General features: G+C 58.8%; 1 pseudogene; it reads right to left on the bottom strand.

Annotated features, from left to right (window-relative positions):
* Nucleotides 1-13,544, bottom strand: part of LOC131091662 (Fc receptor-like protein 4) — a 39,484-nt pseudogene extending 25,940 nt beyond the window's left edge.
* Nucleotides 13,545-14,001: the final 457 nt, after the last annotated feature.

Raw genomic sequence — 14,001 nt, 5'->3', positions numbered from 1 at the left:
AAGAAAAATTCCCTAATTGCCACACAGCTCTCAAGCAAGACAAGAACAGAAGTAGGACTTCCAGGACTACTGGCTGTGAAGCTTTGAAGGCTTATGCTGTATCAATCTGTCAGACCACTCTCATTCTATCCACGCTAGCATACAAGCCCTTCAACAGAGTGTAACTAAATTGCAAATTAGCGATGGGGATTTTCTTGGACAAATACTTGAGGGATGAGGGCTTACTGGCTGGCTTAAAAATTTAGTTAAAATAGGAATTTATGTTTTAGCCGTAATGTTGCTTATGGTAATTTGTTTGCCATGTGTTTTGCAATGTGTTCAAAGACTAATTGATAAATCGATAAAAAATATTTTACTGGTGGAAAAGAAAGGGGGAGATATGGGAATACAGCCAGAAAGCAGGACTGAAAGTACTGCTCAGCTTGTAACTGACACGGACATTTTAGCCCTTGTAGGCCGCAAGCCTTGGCAAGAAAAAGCAGAACCTTGAAGGAGGAAGCAAAAGATAACGGTGTGCTTGGTATTCTTCGTTTGAGAGAAATCATGCAAGACTGTACGTGCCTCTGTGAGCCTGTGCAAAGCTATGATTAAGAGATATTACCAAGAAATGTAAACATTGTGATTGCTGCTAATTGTAGCTATAGCTGAAAAGGTATATAAACGGAGCTTTCCAAATCAATAAACTGGCTTCATGCATGCAAACTACGGGATGCTGTCTCTATCAATGCCCACACCGGCCCTCACAGCGCAATGCCAGCCGCGACCTGCGACAGTGACCCAAGGCCGGGATTCAGTTCCTGCAGTGCCTGGGACTCCTCCCCAGGGTTCCCAGTCCCCTCTGCCCTCCTGGCTCCTCCCGGCACCCCAGCCTGCCCAATGGCCAGGCCAGGCTGAGGCTCCGCAGCAGCTCCAGGCCTCAAACACTGCTCAGGGAGCACCAGGTGTGGGGTTTGGGCTCCAGGGGCAGCGTGCAGGGCTGGAGATGGGGCAGGCATCAGGGTGGCATCTGGGGAGACCCCCGGCCTCCCCAAGCTGCAACCCAGGGCTCTCATGGCCCTCAGGGAACTGCTGCTGCTGCTGGGCTCCACCTCGGCCTGAGGGGCTTGGCAGCTGCGGGGGCAGGACCAGAGGTAATGGGGCGGCACCGCAGAACATCCCTGAGCCCTTGGTCGGTGTCACCGAGAGGGAGCGGCAGCTCCTTCCCCTCTGCAGGGCAGCTGTGAGGGAACCAGTTTGGAAATGCAGCAATTGATCATTCTATCCCTGTCCCCAAGGAACTGAGGGAGCCTCAAAAATCCTGCAAATCCCACACCAATCTGCTCAACAACCTGACCAGAACCCTCCTCCTTCCCTAGCTGACCAGGCAGAGCTGAACAAACAAAAACCATTTCTCCCAGTTTAATCAAAAAGCTGCATTTTGAGTCCAATAAGAGGGACAAGGGAGCACTGGGAGCACTGGAACGGGAGCTCTGGGCAGGCCATTTGAGTCCCCCACTAATTGCCAATCCCCGGGCGCAGTGGGGACGCACAGGAGCTGGGGGCAGGATGACACACAGGGGCTGCCCTTAGTCAGGGACCTCCAGAGCCCCCAGTGTCACAGCACATTCTTGTAGATGTCACTGGGGTCCTGCTGTAACCCTTGGGGTCCCGACAGCTCTGTGTTGGTCACCTGGGGGGATGTGGCGTAGGGGGACCCTGTGAGAGACACCAGTTTTGGGGACCTGGGTGGGGGGGTGCCCCCCATGGGTGACGTGTCCCTTTGGCCCCCTCCTACACACCCCTCACTCATTCGATTCCCATGACTTGAGGTCCAGCACTGCCCCTTACTCCGGGGAATCCTGTGGGGCTAAGGGGGCGTCTGGGGGGTGTCTGAGGAGGGGGAAAGGGCAGTCCCGGCCTGAGCCCCCCACTCACCCATCCTGGGGCTTCCTGGAGGCTACAAGGGAAAGGGGAGGGGGTGACTGTGGGGACCCCGGGACCCCTGAACCTTCCTGGGACCTTGGCAGCTCCAACCACCCATGGGAACCCCAAATCCCCACTGCAGCCCCGATTCCCACCGGACCCCTGATTCCCCCAGTATTCTCCAAGCATCTCTGAACTCCCCAGAACTTCTGCACCACCGCAGGGCTCCAAACATTCCCAACATCCCAGACCCTCTGAACCCTCAGAAACCCAAGCGAGGAGGGGCACCCCCCAAACTCCCCCAATAAAGATCCTCCAATATGCCTGCACAGCCTTCCAAGAACACTTCAAACCCTCCAGGAGCTCCCTGTGCCACCCTAATGTTCCTCAAAATCCAGGGATGGCCCTGGAGCCCAATCAAGACCCAGCAAATTCCCAAATTCCCCCAAATCCCCAGGACCTCAAACTGAGGTCACTGCAGGCTCAGTTTCCCCCAGCTCAGGGGCCCTGAGTGCTGCCGATCTCTGCCCCCACTCTGGGGGATCCCTCTCACTCCAGGACCCTCATCCCCCCCATTGTCTCCCATCCTGGCGGTGCCACCAGTGACAGCCCCCGATGACAGCCAGGAGCAGGAGCAGGAGCAGGAACAGGAGGGTCCTCCCGACATTCACAGCCACTGCTGGGGACAGAGGGGACACATTGGGGTCACCTTGAATCCCAGAGGTCCTGAACACTCTGGTGACCCTGTCTGACCCCACCTGTGACCCAGGGTGAGCCAAGGGTCGCCTCTAGGACCAGCTCAGGACTGACTGCCCAGAAAACACACGGTGTCCGTCCTGTCCCAGCTGGTTGGTGGCCATGCACTGGTAGATGCCCGAATGTCCCACATCAATGGCCCTGAGCTCCAGGAGGGGACCCTGGGCCACCTCCTGCCCGTTGTGCAGCCAGGTGAAGGTGACAGGGGCTGAGCCCACCTGCACTGAGCAGCTCAGGGTCACGTTGTCACCTGCACGCACCTGGTGTGACAGGGGACCGGGAGTGATGGTGGCATTGTCCACGGGCACTGTGGGGACAGAAATGGGGCTGGCACAGGGCAAGGTGGGATGAGTGATGCCGTGAGTGTGGTCACCCCCAGCCCGAGGGTCCCGCTCACCCAGGACGGTGACATTCAGGGGGACACTCTCCGCCGCACTGTCCCCATTGCTGTTCCCGCACTGGTACTGGCCACTGTCTTTGTCCCCAACGTGGAACAGCTCCAGGCGGGGGCCAGTGCCCAGCAATGCCCCCGAGCCCTCCCGGTGCCAGGAGAAGGACAGGGGACCTGTCCCTATGGCCACTGTGCAGCTCAGCACCAGGCGGCCCCTGAGTGCCACCTGTTCCCCCGGGGGCTGTGCTGACAGGGACACCCCCGAGGGTGGGACGCCTACAGGTGGAGGACAGCAGGTGACAGGGAGGGACCCAGAGGTGTCAGGGATGGGCAGGGGGAGCCCAGTGAGGGAGAAGGGGCGCAGAGATGGCGGGAGCTTTGAACGGAACCCCATGGGGGGATGGAGGGTTCAGGGAGGGGACACCTAGAGAGGGAGGGGGGCAACACTAGGAAGGGTACCCAAGGACCCTGTCAGGGGAGGTGCGACCTGGGGAGCGTGCACAGACCTCAGAGAGGGGTGGGGGTTTCTAGGGAGGGGTGAGGGGATGTGGTGAGGGATGGGGGGACACAAGCCAGGAATGGGGGACCTGGGGAGGAACCTGGGGCAGCAGTGATAGGACATGGAAAAAGCGTCAGGGAAGGATGGGGGTTCCCATGTTGAGCTGGGGGAGCCGGGAAGGGACCCAAGAAAGGTGGAGGAAAGCCAGGCATGAATCCAGGAAAGACTGAGGGCCATAGGGCAGGCATCAGGGAGGGCTAGGGGTCTCCAGGGAGGGCTGGGTACCTGAGGAGGCTGTGGGGGCTCCCTGAGCCCATCCCTGCCCTCATTGCACACTGTGACACGGAGCCGGGCACTGCTCTTCCGCACAGCTCCTCCTCAGAGTGCACCTTGCAGCTGTAATTCCCCGAGGGGGAGACCCCCACGGCGGGCACCAGCAGCTGCAGGGACCCCTGTGGGCCCCCACAACCTGCCCGTCCCGGTAGAACACGTGCAGGAGGGGGGCTCGGGACCACATGGGGCTGGGGTTGCTGAGGCAGCTGAGAGTCAGGGGGCACCCCTCAGTGGGCTCAGGGGAACCCTCCAGCACTGGCAAAGGGAAGACTTCTGGAAAGGAGAGGGGAAGTGAGGACTGTGACTCTGAGGCTGCTGGGAAGAGTCTTTGGGTCTGTCAGGAGATTGGAGTTCCAGCCGGGGGGATGTTCACCATGCGCTGTCACTGCTGCTGCTGATGACTGCCAAGGTATCACCCAACCCTTGCAGCAGCAGCGGTAGCGGCCACTTTGGTGCAGCTGCAGAGGGGACAGGGACAGCTCAGTCCCATAGAGGGACCCCCCCACCTCCTTGTCTCCATGGTAGAATCGCACCCCAGTGACTGACTTGTCCTGCTGGTCCCAGCAGCACAGTATCACCATGTCCCCCCCCAGCAGCGCCCATGCCAGTACCTGTGACAACAGCTGGGCTGAGGAACATGGGGTGGGGGGGAGGGGGGGGCATCCTGTCACAGCAGGGGGTCCCATTTTCCTGGGATCCCCCCAGTGGGTCACACCTAGGGCACGAGGGATCCCATATTCAAACACATGGATCCCTCCACTATCAGATGCTCTGGGATGTCCCCAGAGCAGGGGACATGCTCTGGTCACACCAGGAGGTGACCCATGGAGCTGAGCCCACCCAGATCCCTTGGGGTCCCCGCAGGCGCCAGGTTGGGGACAACCAAATTCCCCTCACCATCTAAGACTCTCACAGGGGGGCTGAGCCCACTGCCAGTCTGTCACACGTGCAATTGCCTCTCATAGTGACCTTGAAGTGATTGTGTCCCTGCTACCCCCATTTCTTCCCCTCCTTGTACCAGGTGGTGCCACCGGTGGTCCCCGAGCCCTGACAGGTCAGTGTCACCCGGTCCCACAGCACCGCCCGCATCCAGGGGGCTCCACCAGGAGCTGGGTGGTCTGGGCACCTGTGGGTGACAGGGAACACCAGCCTGCCAGGGCCAGCGTGGGGCTGGGACAGCGGGGTGGGGCCATGGCATCCCCCGAGGACTCACCAGCGAGGCCGAGGGTCTGGGCTGGAAGGGAGAAGGGACAGGACTGGGTGAGGGTGGCACTGTGGGGACAGCAGCACCTGGGATACAAGGTGTTGTGACTGTCTCCAAACTGTCTTCGTGGGGACAGCAGTTCTTGTGAGAAAAGGCATGAGGGCGGTCCCCAAATGTTTTGGAGAGGCAGGGAGACATGTCTGTGTCACAGGCACCCATGCACCACATCCCTGTGGCATGGCCGCCTTGGGAACAGGGACACAGAGGCCACCCTGGGCTGAGACAGAACATGGGGACACTGTGGACACTCTGGGCATGAGGACATCACAGACACAGCTCATGCCGGCCCAGGTCACCCCCACCATGATCCCATCCCCATGATCCCATCCCCATGGCTACATCCTCATGGTACTTGTCCCCTTCTGTCCCTGCATCCCAGTTCCTTTGTCCATATGCCCAGAGCTACCTGAGCCCAAAGGTGCCAGTCCCACATTCCTGTCCCCACATCCCCATCCCCAAATTCCTGCCCCCTGTTCCTGTCCCCAAAGCCACCCTACATCACCAGTCCCACCCAGGTTCACTGTGGGTAACATGGACTGGCACTGCTGGCATTGGGGACCTCAGGGGACCCCACAGCTCCCCTGTGCCCTTCACCTCCCCATCCCCGGAGTGTCAGGCCCGTTCCCAGGGCACTCACCCCACAGGAGCAGCGCCACCTTCTTGGCCATTTTGGTGTCCCCAGCCATGTGCACTGGCTGTCACTTGCTGTTGTGGCCACTGCTCCCCTGGCTGGCAGCTCTTCGGATGAAGGGGAAGGAAGCGAGGTCACATCCATCCCCATGTGTAGATGACCCTTGGTGGGGCCAGGCTGGCCACAAGTTGGGGATGGGCTAGGTGGGACAAAGTGGGACATGGGGTTCCCAGGAGTGGGGGGCTCGATGGGTTTGGGGAAGCAGGGATGGGGGTCCTGAGGGGGTAGAATCACCAGGGATGGGGGTGCCATGGGAATGGGTTTCCCCAGAGCTGGGGGGACTCAGGAATGGGAGTCCCCAGGGAACATGGGGTACAGGGATTTGGGGTCATGGGATGGGGCAATGGTAGGTCCTGGGAGAATCAAGGTCTTGTGGGAAGGAGCATTGCATGGCTGGAATGAACGGGAGAGGGTTCCTTGGGAATGGAGTGCTGGGCCATGGTGATCCTGGGAAATGTGAGTACTGGGATGGAGGATGCAGAGAGGGTGGGACATAGGGAATGAGGGTGCCGTGGTTGGGTTCCCAGGGGAATGGGGGTTCCAGGGATGAGCAGTGACTTTGTGAGCCTGTGGATCTCAGCTCCTTCCCTGGGTGCTTCAGATTTTGGGGTGACCTAGAGCCAGTACAGCCCTCACAAGGTGCCAGTGGCCTGGGGATAACCCCAGACAGATTACCTGGTTCTCTGGGTCTGTGCCCCCCCCAGCCGCCAGGATCTTTTTCCTCTCTTTTTTTCCATTTCCATCATTTTACCCCTCAATTTCACAAGCCCCCAGTTTGTGCCTTGATGGTCTTTGGGGGAACCTGAGGAGAGAACAGGCTGGGGGAAGCCCAGGGTGGGGGAAGCAGGGGTGAGGGGTCTGCAGGGAGGGCTGGGGAGGCTGTGGGGGATGGGGGTGTCTGGCTGTGCCTCCCCCAACACTTTCAGTTTCTGTCTCCTGTAGCAGAAAGAAGAGGCCGTTTGACACCTTTGAACACAGGGGGTGGGTTCTGTCTTGGGGGGGCATATCCAGGGGGCTCCTGTCCTGTGGGGATCCTGCCCCAGGGGGGACACATGCTGGACAAGGGGCTCCTGTCCTGGGGGATGGCAGCTCCAGGAGCATCCAAACTTCTCCATTCTTGCTAGTCCCCTGATGGATCTGAGTTGGCAACAGAAGCTGAGGAATGGAGCCCTGGGCAGGAAGGAGCCCTGGGCAGGAAGGAGCTCTCAAATTCCCCCTTCTTGAAGCCAGTGGCCATCCAAGGGTGGGGCCCAGTGTCAAGGTTTGACACTGGCACAAGGCCAAATGCCCCCCCATGAAAATACACTTTCTCTGGTGTCTGCTGTGAGATTTTGACCAGGAATAAACAAAGCAGGCTCCCACTTGAAAAAAAAGTTTATTAACTAAACTACAAAAACAATTACTAAACTACACACAAAAGAAAACACAAGGAAAATGAAAACCTCACAAAAACACTCTCCTCCTCCTCTCACCTAAATTCCCAATACAATACGTCTTCCAAAATCACCAATTCTGGGTCCAGCACCACCCCTTTAGAATGCTCACCTTTCAGTTCCTCAAGAGGAGAGGGAGTCCTTCCATGTGTCGTGGTGGCCTTTTCCGTCCTTGTTCCGGTGCTCTTACCACCGAACAAGAATCAGGGCTGCTTCCAGGGTTGTCTTTTTAAGGATGCTTTGTCCAGTTCCAGAAAAGCACAGTCTTCCACCTTTGGGACATCTGTCCCCCCCATATTTTATATACCCCCTGGGGCCAAGGGGTACCCACACTGAATCTTCTTTGGCTCTGGGACATTTCTCCCCCTGGACTCAGTCTCTGTATCACACGGAAACATGGCTCTGTCCATGGCTACACAAAAGAGTCCAGCATAAAATGCCACTCCATCTTCTCCGTTTTTCCAACATCTCTCACTCTCGCTCTCTCTGGTCCAGAACCTTCATCACTCATCTAGGAAGGGTTGATGTTCTGTGAAGTTTTCATTGTCCCAGAAGGGTTAAAAACTCCTCCAAGCGGCTGGACTCCTGGCTGCACACCCCCCCATCTCCTCAGCCGGGCTGCCTGCTGCCAGCACATGTTTACTAAATTTCAAGGTAACGGCCACAAACGCAGGCTGCACTCTCTCTCTGTCTGTCTCCAAGGGGGAGGGAAACAGGCTGCCCATTGCTTCCCGGCATTTCTTTACTTCTTCCTTCCACCCTTGGCGGGGGGCCAGGCCTACCTCTCCCGGGCCGGGTCGCATGGCTTTTCTCCTCCCCCCGCCGAGCCAGCAACTGGGCCGGGGGAGAGACCCAACTCCTTCCTGCCGGAAATCCAAAGAGAGCCTGCCAGGGGGAGAGCCCTGCTTTTCTGCCAGGGGGAGAGCCCTGCTTTTACCCTGTGTTCCCAGAGGTGGATCCAATGCCCAGTGGTTGGGCCAGATGGCAATATTCAAATCTGAGCACTCATTGGCCCTATCTACAGCATCCCAGAAATCCTGTTTCCGGGTCAAACCATGACACCCAGCCATGGCCCAGCCCCACTGCACAGGGATGGCCATTGCCCAGCCCTGCTCTGGCCAGCCCCAGGTAGCAGCCAGCACCTGAGTGTCCCCCTCACCCACTTGGCTTTGACTGTGGCAGCTTTAGAGCTGCTGCAGAGCTGAGAATTCTGTGGGGGAAAAAGGCCTGGCTATGGTTTGCTCAGCCCTGCAAGAAGCACAAAACCCAAAGGCAGCCCAAGCAATGGCTCTGTGAGGGCCTTAGATGGTTTTCAGAGCAGGGCTGGCTGTAAACTCCCTCTGCAAGGGCAGCTATGAGGGAATCGGTCCACCAGTTGATCATTTGCTCCTCTTGGTAAGGGACTGAGAGAGCCCCAGAACTGCTGCAAAGACAAAAACAGTCTGCTCAACAACCTGCCCTGGACACTCCTTCTTGAGCAAAATCTGCAGCCACCTGGTACCTCATGGAAGGAATGTTTGGGTTTGGGCTGTGGCTGCAAGCGAAGAGGAAAAAGTGTGGGAATATCAAGCAGTGGCTCTGCCCCGTGGCCGTAGTAGGGCTGTGAGGAGTGACTCTGTCTGGATTCCAGGCATCCCCAAAGCTGCTCCACCCCTGCCCTCCTCACTTGACTGAAAGGCTGAGGGTTTGCAGGAATTGTGGTGTAAAGTCACCAGAGTGACTGGTGTGAACCCGAGACATGCTGGGGTCAGGTGCTGCCTTCCTTCCATTCGGGATCATGGAGAGCAGTCGTGGGCATTGAGCAGGGCATTTACCAGGCCACGGAACACTGCTATGCTGCCAGTGGACGCTGGGATCCAACCTGCTGCCTTGGTGGCTTCTGCCCGCTGCCAGTGGTGGTGCTGGGACCGATTGGTGCCCGTGAGTTTGCAAAAGGAGCGATTTCCCCTCCTTCCTCCCGTCCGAGGCCGCCATGGCCCCTGAGGGGATGGAGCTGGACCGGGGCGCCCCCTGCTGGCTGGGAGTGCTCCCTGCAGCGCCCCCTGCTGGCCGGGATTGCTTCCTGCAGCACCCCCTGCTGGCCGCAGTTAGAACTCCCACAAAAACCAACAGCACTGAGCAGGAGGGAAAGTTCTGGGTTTGTGTTGTTTGTTCTGTTCTGGTCTATAAATTTCCTAGGAAAGAGATGTATTCCTTTTCCTACACTTTGGCCTGGAAGCCACATCATTTTTGAAATTAAAAAATGTTGTAGAAGTGGGTATTCTTTCCATTGCAGGAATATTCCCACATTTCTAGGCAGATAATTCTCTTTTAAATGAGTGCCCAACTCCTGGGTTCCAATGTGGAGGAGGCAGACACCTCAAGAGAAGACAGGGTCAGGGACTTGGCCACCTCATGCTCTGCCTTTTAAGTCAGTTGGGCCACCAAGGGCCCTCTCTCCAGGTGGCATTTCTGGTCACCTGGCCACTCAGGAGCTGGCTTTGTCAAAGCGTCACACTGTCCCTATGTGCCATGGCTGACAGACTAATTGACAGACAGGGCCCTGTCTCACCAAAAACAGAGCCTGACCCACCCCTGCCAAACATAGCTGCTCCAAAATGTCTACAGACATCAAAAATTCCTGTCTCTGACACCCCATCCTGTGCCATGGCCGGATCCTGACTTCCCTGGAAAAGGGGGAGTCTCCGGAACCCCCACAGAGCCTTAGTGACATCCTGGTGTGGGGAACATGGCAGAGGAGGGGTTTGGGACAGGGGACAAGGAAATCCAGAGCCTCCTGATGGCAGCTTTGGCCATCAGTGAAAGGAAGGTCAAGGGCCATGCCAGGTTCCTCTGGTGGAGGAAACATGCTGGGGGAATCATCTGGGATTTGCCTCTGTTTTAAGGGCTTTCCCTGGAAACCATTCCTTTGTGACTCTGGACTCTCAACCTTGTTGCTGTTGCTGTTGGGTTTATTCCCTCTGGTTGCTGTTTCAGGAAATTGTTCTTCTCTCAGCTCTTTGGGATCTTTATGACTCCATGGGGAGGGCGAGGGGCAGTTTTAGAGGCAGCACACACACAAGTGGGTCCCCATTGGTGGGCACCCTCAGTGCCCTCCAGTTCCCCCCAGTGTCATGGCAAAATCTCATTGATGTCACTGGATTCCCATGGTCGCCCCTGGGGTCCCCGCAGCTCCGCGTAGGTCACCGGAGGTGCCTGATGGACAGTGCTGCTGGGGAGCCCTGCAAGAGACAGTGGTTGTGGAGACCAAGGTGGGGGATGACACCAGTGGGTGATGGGTCACTGTCCCCCCCATCCACTGTACTCACACTGCACCTTTTTGCTGCTCACAACGTGGGTGTACAGCACCTCCCCCTCCAGTGGAGGGGCCAGGGGCTTGGGGAGGGCCCGTGGGGATAAGGGGGATGGGTGGGAGGAGATGGAGAGATGTGGGGGGGGGGAGTAATGGCTGGACACCCCCACTCACCTTTCCTGCTGCTTCCTGGCAGCTGCAAACAAAAGAGGGGAGGGGTGACTGTGGGGTCCCCAGGGCCCTGATGACTTTCAGGATTCCTGACCCCTACAGGACCCTCAATTTCCCTCAGGAACCCCCAAGCATCTCTGAAGATCCCCAGAATTCATGAACCACCCCAATGCCCCCGACCAACTCAGCATCCAGAACCCAAAACCCATCAGGCACAGACTCCCCCAGAAACCCTCAGGGCCCCTGAAAGAACCCCCAACATCCATGCAGGACTCTCCAGCACTCCCCAAACCCTACAGGGCCCTCAGCCAAGGTCACACTTCTGGGGCTGTGGGTGCTGCCCTATTGACCCCCAACTCTAGGGGCCTCCACAGCTCCCTGGGACGCCCGTCCCCCCATTGTCACCCACACACACAGTGCCACCGGTGCCAGGTCACAATGACACCCACAAGCAGGAGCAGGAACAAAAAGGCCCCACCGACCCCTGCTGCCACTGCAAGAACCAGAGGGGGACACATCAGGGTCACCCATCACCCCAGGGGTCCTGCACTCCCTGGTGACCCTGTGTAACCTCAGCTGTATCCCTGTGTCTACATGGTGTCACATTCAGTGCCAGCTCTGGGCTGAGTGCCTGGTGCCCATCCAGCTGGTTGGTGGTCACACACACTGGTATGTGCTTGAGTATCCTTCATCAAAGGCCCTGAGTTGCAGGAGGGGACCCTGGGCCACCTCCTGCCCATTGTGCAGCCACGTGAAGGTGACAGGGGCTGAGCCCACCTGCACTGAGCAGCACAGGGTCATGGAGTCACCTGGGTACAGCTGGTGTGACAGGGGACTGAGGGTGATGGTGGCATTGGCCACAGGCACTGGGGAGACGCAGACGGGGCTGAGGCTGGAGGGAGGTGCTGGCAGCCAGTATGAGGATAGGGATGAAGGGGATGGGTGTGAGGGGGTATGTCATAGATGGAGTCACACCATGGAGGGGTGACGGGACAAAGGACAGAGGCTGGGGAACCCAAGAAAGGTGTCTAGGTGACATGGAGGTACCCAGGCAGCGCACCCGAGGAGGCTGTGGGGGCTCCCCGTGCCCATCCCCGCACTCACTGCGCACCCTGACGCAGAGTTGAGTGCTGCTCTTCCACATGGCCCCCCACTCGGAGCACACCTGGCAGCTGTAATTCCCTGAGGGGGAGACCCCCACGGCGGGCACCAACAGCTGCAGGGACCCCTGCGGGCCCCCCACCACCTGCCCATCCCGGCAGAACACGTGCAGGAGGAGGGCTCGGGGCTGCAGGGGGCTGGGGGTGCTGAGGCAGCTGAGAGTCAGGGGGGACCCTTGGGTGGGTTTGGGGAGACCCTCCAGCACTGGCACCCAGACGAGCTTATGGCAGGAGATGGGGGACTGTGGGAATGGTGACCCCGAGTCCCTGGCGAGGCGCTATGGGGCTGTCGGGGTGGCGGCTGTGAGGTGCTCACCATGCACTGTCACCGTCACGGACACCTCCCATCTGTCTGATACCCCGTAGTTCACCCAGGCCTTGCAGTGGTAGTCGCCTCTGTGGTTCAGCTGCAGAGGGGACAGGGACAGCTCGGTCCCATTGTGGAGCCCTCTCAGTTCTGTTTCCTCTCAGTAGAACACCACCGAAGTGACCGACATCTCCTGCCTGTACCGGCAGCGCAGTGTCAGCGTTTCCCCCTCCAGCAGTGCCCGTGCTGGCACCTGCAGCACCAGCCAGTCTGTGGGGCAGAGGGGTGCCGTCACATCACAGGGGTCTGGAGGGTCCTGATGTCACCGAGACCCCACATTGGGTCAACGCCAGCACACCAGGTTTTCTCAATTTCAACACAAGGGTCCCCCCACAGTGGGATTCTGTGGGATGTCTGGTCACACCAGAGGGTGACCCATGGAGTAGAGCCCATCCAGCATCCTCGGGGCTCCCGCAGGTGCCAAGCTGGGGACACAAACCGCCCTCAACGTCTGAGACGTTCACGGGCAGGCTGCACCTACTGCCAGGTCTGTCACACATGTAGGTGACTCTCTCGGTGACAGTGAAGTGGTCGCCTCCCTCCTGCCTCCAGCGCTGCCCGTCCTTGTACCAGGTGGTGGCACCAGTGATCCCCAAGCCCTGGCAGGTCAGTGTCACCCGGTCCCACAGCACTGCCGGCCTCCAGGGGGGCTCCACCAGGAGCTGGGTGGTCTGGGCACCTGTGGGTGACAGGGGACACCAGCCTGCCAGGGCCAGTGTGGGGCTGGGGACAGCGGGGTGGGGACATGGCATCCCCTGAGGACTCACCAGTGATGCCGAGGGACTGGGCTGGAAGGGAGAAGGGACAGGGCTGGGTAAAGGTCATGGGGACACTGTGGACATCCCATGTTTGCACTGACCGCCTCCACCAGCCCTACAGCATCTGTCCCCATGGCCAAGTCCCCATGGTCCTCTGCCCATGATCCTGTTCCAATGGCACCTGTCCCCATGGCCCATCTGCATGGTACCTGGCCCTATTCCCTGTCCCTGCATCCCTGTTCTCCTGTTCCCACAGCTACCCCAGCCCCAAGGTTCCTTCTGCCACATCCTTGTCCCCAGATGTCTATCCCCCTTTTCCTGTCTCCACAGCCCAATTCTCCAGCTCCTGTCCCCACAGCCACCCCACAACTCTGGTCACACAGGGCTCCATGCCCTGCTCTGGCTCTGCTGGCATTGGGGACCTCAGGAGACCCCACAGCTCCCCTGTGCCCCCTCCCCATCCCCAAGGTGTCAGGCCTGTGCCCAGGGCACTCACCCCACAGGAGCAGCGCCACCTTCCCGGCCATCCCGGTGTCCCCAGCCATGTGCACTGGCTGTCACTCGCTGCTGTGGCCACCGCTCCCCTGGCTGGCGGCTCTTCGGATGAAGGGGAAGGAAGCGAGGTCACCTCTTGTCCCATGTGTAGATGGCCCTTGGTGGGGGCAGGGTGGGGATCTTGTGGGACATGGGGGTGATGATCGACATGGTGGAGACATGGTGTTGCCACAATTTTGAGGTGGTGTAGGGAGCCAGGGATGGGTGTCTGAGGGAATGGGATGCCCAGGGAGGGAGTCCAATGGGAATGGGGGTCCCAAGGATTGGGTGAACTCAGACTTGAGAATGAGGGTCCATGAACAACTTGGCCTCCAGGGATTTGTGATCATGGGATGGGGGCCATGGCATGGGGATGCCAGGGGATAGGGGGACCCTGTGTGAATGAGAGTCCTGGTGAATCAATGTCCCCAAAGGAAGGAGTGTCCCAGG

Source organism: Melospiza georgiana, chromosome 19 (genome assembly GCF_028018845.1).
Source record: "Melospiza georgiana isolate bMelGeo1 chromosome 19, bMelGeo1.pri, whole genome shotgun sequence".
In the NCBI taxonomy this organism is placed as follows: domain Eukaryota; kingdom Metazoa; phylum Chordata; class Aves; order Passeriformes; family Passerellidae; genus Melospiza; species Melospiza georgiana.
The sequence above is the reverse complement of the archived record's forward strand: the minus strand, read 5'-3'. Positions and strand labels throughout refer to the sequence as shown.